At 52.4% G+C, this 7154-nt stretch overlaps 1 long non-coding RNA gene across 1 annotated transcript in view; it reads left to right on the top strand.

Moving 5' to 3' along the window:
- The window catches only part of LOC111927560 (uncharacterized), a 46768-nt gene that overhangs the window by 29513 nt on the left and 10101 nt on the right, over nt 1–7154 (top strand). Inside the window, exon 4 of the long non-coding RNA XR_015283582.1 lies at nt 5647–5709. This is a non-coding gene — a long non-coding RNA (uncharacterized LOC111927560). The remainder of the gene's footprint in view (nt 1–5646; nt 5710–7154) is intronic.

The raw sequence follows: 7154 nt of genomic DNA, 5'->3' as shown, positions 1-7154 counted from the left end.
AGACCAGGGGAAACGGGGAGTTTTTCCGCCAGGTTCCCACAAGCACGGGAGCCGAGGCTGTGCCTGCAATCACGTCTGCCCGCAGGCAGCAGCCTTTGTAGGCGCCTCAGCTAATGGTTATTCACTGCCGGCCGGAGCAGGGACACTTGCCACCCTTCCATCCGGACACCTGGCATTTCAGTTTAGTCCAGTGTCCCAGATGATGTGCATCTGACTCTCCAAATTCAGCTGCTCCATAGGAGTGTTGTCCCTTGGTTCTCTCTGGTGTGCCTGAGACTGAAGTGGCTGGGGGCTCCTGGGGCTGCCCTGTCCCCCCAGGCCAGTGCTTTTTGCAGGGAGGGCAAGGGAGGGTGATGAGGGCTTTGCAGGAGTTTGCCTGCAACCCCAGCTGGAGGCAGGGTAGAAGCCTGCACCTCTGGCTATCCCTCAATGCTCCGCAGTGCCTGAAATGGTGTAACTCACATCTTCACCACACACTCAAATACTGCCCCAGCCAAAGCAGGGTGAGTAGCTGCCAGCTGCATACAAATATTATCTGGGTGTCACAGCAAATATTAGGCACAGGGCCTGGAGCATGCCCAGCCTCCCCCTGAGCTCCATGAAGACTGCTTGCCCACGGCAGGCCTGGCTTTCCCACAGACATTTACACTGACACAGCACTGCTGCTGCTGTTTTCTTTGGATTGAGGCCAACTGCTTATGGAAAAGCAGCTGAAGCAACATGGACAGCAGGTAGCACAGAGCTGGGTGGGGGGGAGTGCCCTGCCAATGCAATGGCTCACTTCCCTAGCATGGTACGGTGTAAATTGCCCAAAACCTCAGATGTAGGATGGTGGTTTGGCAGTCATGACTTTGTGACAAAAGCCACGAGTGAAAGAGTTCGACATACCCACTCTCATTCATGTGATGCTTTGAGCCAGAAAAGGCTTCTAAAAACATGTCTCCTCCTGCTGCCAGAGATCCAGGAGAAATTAACTCCTTTTAATAGCAGCTAGGGGACCTAATATCAAACCAGGTATTTGAGCCCTCTTACACCCTTGCCACTTACTGCCAGGCTTTTGCCTCTGTAAAAAATCTTTGAAGATCATGCAATAGGTACTCCATGCCAACCCAAATTTAGCCAGCACATGGCTAGGAGCTGGTGACAGTGTGTGGAGTGTGACTAGCCACATCATGCTGGCTGTGCTCATATTCCCCAGCTGAGCCACTCACCCAGCTGCAATGTGGCCAGAGACACTTCTGAGATGGCTGTGCAGACTGCTGGGGTGCTGAGCACCGGCACCGACAACCTCAGGATCTCTATTTGGACCTCAGGGCCAGAGTTTTCCATGAACATTCTAGCCTGGAAAATAAGTTTGGCAACAGGGTCAGGTTTCCAGCTGAGAAGAATGAATGATCTCACTACCAACTAGACTATTTCCAGAATGACATTTCCCTAATGGAGTGCTCCAGTGCTAAGCTCCTGTGAAGCAGCACTGGTGGCACATGGTGGGGCCAGGCTGTTTCCCCTGTGCCAGCTCAGCTTCATCATTTCCTTTGCTTATCCCCCATGTGTTAGGGATTTCAGTGCAGACACCTGGATGTATTTGCATTTCCTGCTTCTTTCTATATTTGCCTCTCTGGGTCTGGATGTTTCCACCAGTTCTCTGAATGCTGGTAATTCCCACCCTCTCATCTTCTTTCTAAGATTTATTTTAAATTCGCACATCTCTTTATTTGTTGCTCATTTGGGATTCAGGCCTAGAGGTTGGGCAACTGTGGAGGTAGTCTCTGTTCCAGGTAGTTCTCAGTTTAAACGACCCCTGTAGTTCCCTTTGAACAACCTCTTCCCTTCTGTCCTTTTAGTTTATCCCTTAAGTTTTCTTTCTGCTCCTTCCCTTATGTGACCACACCAGTTCCTACACTTTTCATACTTGCTTTCTACTCATCCCAGCTTCCCACCTGCTATTTGTTGTCCCCTCTTCTTCCTCTTCCCCAGTGATCTGCTTGCTTCTCTGGTGACAGAGAGGTTGTCACATCACCCCAGCGGTGTGCCCAGTGGTCTGAAATGAAGTCCAACACACTTACGGTGGACCTTGCCATGCCTTGGCCAGCAGGCCAAGATACCTTTTCACTAGAAGAACAGAAATGAGCAGCCCACATATTTGGAGAGCTCTCCAGAGCTGGTTTGGACCCGGGAGCTTGGACTTGTTTGCACATCTGTCCATCTTAACTGCTCTGCTTGGGCTACCTGGATCAAAGGCTCACTCTTCCTCACTGAGCACTGCAAAGGCAGTTTGCAGGATGCAGTGAATGAAGGATGTGGTTAGATCTGCCTCATTTGCCTCCATTTAAGGGAATGTGGTGACAGCCCATCACCAATCTAGCTTTTTCCAGTTTTATAGACACATAATTACCTGCTTCAAGAAACCTGGGTTATTATTTGGCATCCCCTACTTTGCCGTGACTAGAAGTATGAATTATAAATCTGCTATGTATATGACATTAGGTGGCAGTCAGGCATTCTCCATGGCAGGGGTGAGGGGCAGAGCCAAAGCCTTGGGGCTGGGCTAGAAGACCACAGTGAGGTTGAAAAGTACTGCCTTCTCACAGCAATTGTTATGTGTTAGGCCTGCTTATACACTTAATGGTCTTAAATGCTTTTGCTCTCTGATAGCCAGGGGCTGGATAGTAGCCTTCTACAGTGAGTAACTGAGAAATAAGTAAAATTTTCACAAGCATGACTGATGTGAGCTCAGAAGCTGGTGTTCCTGCCTACCCATGACATTCGCCTCTCCCTGCCCACAGTCTTTTTGTGTGTCCCCTGCAAAGAGCCAGGGCTTTGTGACATTGCCCACTGGGCTGCTCTGCAAGTGACACCCAACAAGGTGGATAACTTGCTGCCCAGGAGCATCTCAGTACCCTGAAAAGGCACAAGCCCATATGCCACCACTTCCCTTTGGGTTTGTCTGCTGCAGGATGAATATCTTTCTCAGAGGATCTCAATTGCTGAAATCCATCCCCTCTGAGGAGCAGTTGTTTGGGTTGGATATCCCAAAAGTGTGCAGATGCAGATGAGAGTGGTAGAGGAACACAGCTGACAGGCGCTGGCAGCAGAGTTGTGACCCACAGGAGCTGCTGCCAGCTCTATCCCTGCATAGCTACACTGTTGCCACCTCCCTGGAGAGCAGAAGTGCTACGTGCTTTCCAGGAGGTAGGGACACCATGGTTGTGGTGTTGGTATATTCTTAGTCGTGCAAAGGGTGGTTGTGAGTAATCAAGTCACTACGTGCCTATTGTCCAGTGTATGATGTTCCAGGGACTTTCCTATCCCAGTGGAAATCCCAGTCACCCATGTGTGTGGAACTGTTACTGACAGTTGCTGACTCATGGGTGCAGCACACCAATTGTCTCCAAAATATCTGGAAACCTCATTCATTTCCAGGAGATGAGGAAAAGAAGGAGACTAAGACTTAACTCCCAGTTGGCCTGTGACATACTGCACAGAGGTGCACATGAAGAAACCATGTCTTCTGAAATGCTTCACTGTGTCAGTCCCTTCCCTTCCCTTCCCTTCCCTTCCCTTCCCTTCCCTTCCCTTCCCTTCCCTTCCCTTCCCTTCCCTTCCCTTCCCTTCCCTTCCCTTCCCTTCCCTTCCCTTCCCTTCCCTTCCCTTCCCTTCCCTTCCCTTCCCTTCCCTTCCCTTCCCTTCCCTTCCCTTCCCTTCCCTTCCCTTCCCTTCCCTTCCCTTCCCTTCCCTTCCCTTCCCTTCCCTTCCCTTCCCTTCCCTTCCCTTCCCTTCCCTTCCCTTCCCTTCCCTTCCCTTCCCTTCCCTTCCCTTCCCTTCCCTTCCCTTCCCTTCCCTTCCCTTCCCTTCCCTTCCCTTCCCTTCCCTTCCCTTCCCTTCCCTTCCCTTCCCTTCCCTTCCCTTCCCTTCCCTTCCCTTCCCTTCCCTTCCCTTCCCTTCCCGTGTGTGAGTGTGGTATATGAATGCTGGATGATTTGGGGAGGTATTTTTCGGTAGGGGGATACAAGTAAGACTTCCCTTTGCTCCTGAATTGGTGGGTGAGAAGTGGGAGCAGGGCAGGATGCTCCCACAGACGGGTGCAGGAGGTGGCCAGGATGCAGGGGTTGAGGGGAGGGAGGGAGCTTTGGTGCTCTGGGAGAGCCGTGCCAGGCTGGGAACCGCTCTGAAACTGCTGACACAGGCAGAAGGGAGAAGCGGCAGCAGCGTGATCCCCGGCACGGCATCGCACACGGGCCAGCGGGAGGAGGCATGTAGCCTTGGGACAGCGGAGGTCACGGTTTCTCCCTCCTAGGTCAAAACTGGCAAGCCGGCTGGTGAGATTGATCCACACGCCTGCCCGCTTGGAAACTTGTGAGCACCTGGGTGGCAGCGGCTGGGGATGTGGCCGGTGGCCCGCGCTGTCCTTGGGACTGGCCGGGGACAAGCAGCCCGTCACCCAGCAGGGCTCTGCTGGCCGCCTGTGCCGGGGCTGTGGCGGGAGGCTGAGGGCAGGGCGGCTGCCGGCGCAGGCTGGCCCGGGCACAGCCGCAGGTGTGCCGGCCCCGCTGGCAGCAGCGCCCACGTTGCGGACCGCACGTCCGTGCCCGCAGCCCTGGCAGGGGCCGCGTGTCCCGGGCTCCCGGCCGCCCCTGCCGCGCTCCTTGTTTGCCTGCCAGCCGGTGCCCCATCGGCTTCCTCCCTCCCTCGCTCCAGCTTTCTTTTTTACTTCTTTTTTTTCCCATTCGCCCTGTTGCATAAGGAGAGGCGGAGGGCACAGAGAGAGGCGATGCCAGCAGTAAATGGGAGGCAATAGGGGACGGGAGAAGGGCCGGGGCATCGCTGCTTGGTCTGTTTGGAAGGAGATGGGTGCTCATCCCACCACCACAATCGCTTCCAGAGAAGTCACTTCCTTCCCTCCTTCTGCTCTTTGTTTCACGCCACAAAGGAGGAGCGGACGGTCTCCGTGCCAGGCAGGGAGCATGTCTCCCGTGGGGGGCAGCGTGCTCCAGGCAGCTGCTGTGCCTACGATTGTGTCTTTGTGCAGGCTCCCTGCTGCCCAAAGCAGAAGAGTTCTGCTGCCAGGTGGGGCTGGGACCCCTGGGCCTCTGCCAACATGGACCAAGTCATTCCTTCCCCTCCTTCCCTGTGCCACATCAGGGTTTTGCTGTGACACATAGGGCTGGATGGCCTGGCCCAGATTTTGGGATAGGTGGCTGACCCATCAGGACATTGTACAAAACATAGTGGTGGCTCGTGATGAGGAGCTCTGTGACAGAAATAACGTCAGATGAAGGGGCCTATATGCTGGGCCTATTTGTTGTCAACTCAAATGATGGATGGAGGATTAAAATGGACACAACCGGGACCCTTCTGGACATTAGTAATGTGCAGGGGTTGTTTGCATTTGCGTTTGTTAGTGTTCCCTGTGATGTCCCAGAGGATGTCCCTCTCCCCATTGTTCCTTCAAATCCCTGTCTCTTTTTCACCTTGCACCAAGTTCTTTTCCCCCAGCTTTTCCAGCTTGAGTTCTTTGCACTGATATCAGGGAAATCTACCCCTGTATTGTCATGACCCCAGGAAGGCAAAGGTACTATTGCAGTCTCTTGGCCATAGTACTGTGCAAAGCCCTCTGATGCATTTTTCTCTGTTTCTCTTTTTCAGGTGACCCAGGGCTGAAGGCAACCAAGTGGACTGTGACTGTGACTCAAGGTTTGAGGGGGATCTGTGAGTTTTGCTTTCATTAACCTGTTAATCCTGCTTACAGTAACAGCACCTTGATACTCTTCCTTTTGTTCTTTAATTTTTGCCTTCCATTTTTTCCTTTCCAGAAACTGTCCTCTTGAGTTCTCTGTCTGGGAACAGTGAACTCATCCCTCACGCAGCCAGGCTCAGGTTCTCATGGTCCCTGCCCTAGGCTTTCCAATCACCCTACCTTTCATAGTGTCTCCCTCTGTTACTAAGAGAAAAGGTCAAGGGTATGATTTTTTTCTTTGCACCCTCTTATGGTTAATGTGTCTTTCTGACCCCCCATGGCATCACCCTCACTCACCACCAGAATGTCTGCTCACATCCAACATGCCCACAGATGTCAGGGGGCAACTTGACTCAGTGAGACCTCATGCCAGCAATACATGTTGTGCCAGCAGCCTCAGTGCACCAGTGGGACTCACTCCATGTGCTCCCTGTGAAGCTTGCCCTGGCCACGCTTACAGTACTGGCCCTCACAGCCAGCCACATGCTGCTGTCACCTCCCCTGGTGCGTGTCTGAAGGAGCTGCTTAGTGACCTTGCCCATTTTGTTCCTGACTTGCTTAGAAACCAGAATGCCTGTTTTCCCAGACACATTGCCTTGTGCTGGCATGGCAGGCACACACACTCCAGCACTTGTGGGTGCTGCTGGATATTGTTCTGTGTCCTCAACATGGAGGTGTGTCTCCCTTCCCTCACCCAGGTTTCTCCCTTGGCATTTGTCCCTTGATTCTTTACTCCTGAGCCATTTGCTGCTGGTCTCGCAGCAATTCCAGTCTCCTCTGACTATCTTGCCCACAGAGATGGTGACCAGTGAGGCCCCAGGGCTGACTGGGTGGTGACAGATCACAGTGGGCTCCACCTCATTTACTCCTAAGTCTGAGCCAGTCTCTCATCTTAGAGAAGTCTGTCCATTAACTCTCAGGGCTGGAGAGTACAATTATGTGTGCTTGTATAGCTTGAAGCTTTCTAACCAGCCCAAGTAAGTGGTTTTCACCTTTTCAGCCAGTCACTTCCTGTAAGAAAAGACACATCCATTCTCTTTGAGTACAGATCTCACAAATGAGTACAAACCTTGCACATGCCAGCACTGGCTTTCTTCTCTGGAGAATCTCCTGGCCTGCATGTACCTTTGGCTCTCCAAAATCATATTTGAATGAAGAAAGTCTTCCTTCAGCAGAAGGTTTGTGCTTTGCCAACAAAAAGAAATCCCTGAATTTGTTGATGTTCTTGGGAAACTTCTCCAAATGCTTTTCTCTGGTACTGCAGGGGCAGTGTGGACAGTGCTGATTTCTTTATGTGAGCCCAGCGTGTCTCAAGCCATGCTCGAAGCTGCGGGTCGGTAATGAGGCCAGTCATTTGTTTGGGCTCCTGTGGATAATTCTGTCAGGGCCAAGCACTCTGCCAATGAGTTTCTTTTAA

Source organism: Cyanistes caeruleus, chromosome 2 (assembly GCF_971803275.1).
Source record: "Cyanistes caeruleus chromosome 2, bCyaCae1.hap1.1, whole genome shotgun sequence".
Classification (NCBI taxonomy): domain Eukaryota; kingdom Metazoa; phylum Chordata; class Aves; order Passeriformes; family Paridae; genus Cyanistes; species Cyanistes caeruleus.
Note: the sequence above shows the minus strand (reverse complement) of the source record. Positions and strands in the feature narration are given on the sequence as shown.